The sequence below is a fragment of the Limulus polyphemus genome, unplaced genomic scaffold, assembly GCF_000517525.1.
Source record: "Limulus polyphemus unplaced genomic scaffold, Limulus_polyphemus-2.1.2 Scaffold1772, whole genome shotgun sequence".
Lineage (NCBI taxonomy): Eukaryota > Metazoa > Arthropoda > Merostomata > Xiphosura > Limulidae > Limulus > Limulus polyphemus.
In genome coordinates, this window is record NW_013667382.1 from 225590 (window position 1) to 226659 (window position 1070).

The following is a 1070-nucleotide window of genomic DNA, read 5'->3' on the forward strand; positions in this document are numbered from 1 at the left end:
GTACTTATGTTTGATCATCCATAGACATTTTAACATTTCTGATAGTAATATACCCAGCATTGGAGATAATTAATGAAACAGTACAAAAAACAAATACTAGGGGAATACTACCCTCTCTATCATGCGAAAATGAACTGAAAGGGAATATAGTCATGTGATGATACTTTACACTGCAACTGATTGTCACAAAGTGCTGCATCAGTGTGAAGTCTATAGAAGTACAGCCAATCATAATGTGCTCAATAGAAGTAGAAGTCATCATTGCCACGGCTGAAATACCACATGACAAACATGTACAAATGAGAGCTTTAGATGTTAATGATACTCTTGTGGCAAGACTCTGAGGAGGTTATTTGAAAGTAATACTGTTAATAATAGATGTTAAGTACTTCAAAGTGTACAGACAAACAGTCAAGTACACATTAGTATGACATGGTCTCAATGTACATGAAGCTGCTTGAAAAGTGCTGCCCAGAAAAGGTGATCAAACCAAAATGTTGAAATTGGCATCAGACTACAATCAATAGAATGAGCAAATCTGGAGATATGCTTTTTTACAGATGAATCAAAGCTCAAATTATTCACCAACAATCAATATCAGTTTGTCCGACAACAGATGGGAGAGAAACATTATTGTTAATGTATAACATCTCCAGTGAAGCATGGTAAGGGATGAGCACAAAGTTTGGGGCTCTATCTCAGCCCACTCCGTCAGTAATCTACATAAGACTGATGAAAAGTACAGACAGATTCTGATTTATGGTAAAATGTATGACAGTATGGAAACAAGATATAATGCTTTGTGTAAAACAAAGAGCCTGGAGAAAATACTAGTGTAACATATAACTCATATGCTTTTCTTTTGTATTTTCTGTGATAATGTTCCCTACCATTAATAAATTCATCAACTAGTTGTCATTACTCAACAGGTAGTAATTTCTGATGTGTATTGCTTGTGTTTCAAAAATTATTTCCACTTCTTTATATACATATCACTATAAGAAATCCAAAAAAGAAAAAAAAAAAAACACTTCAGTAAACTCGTTATTTAGTTTATGTAGTGCATATTC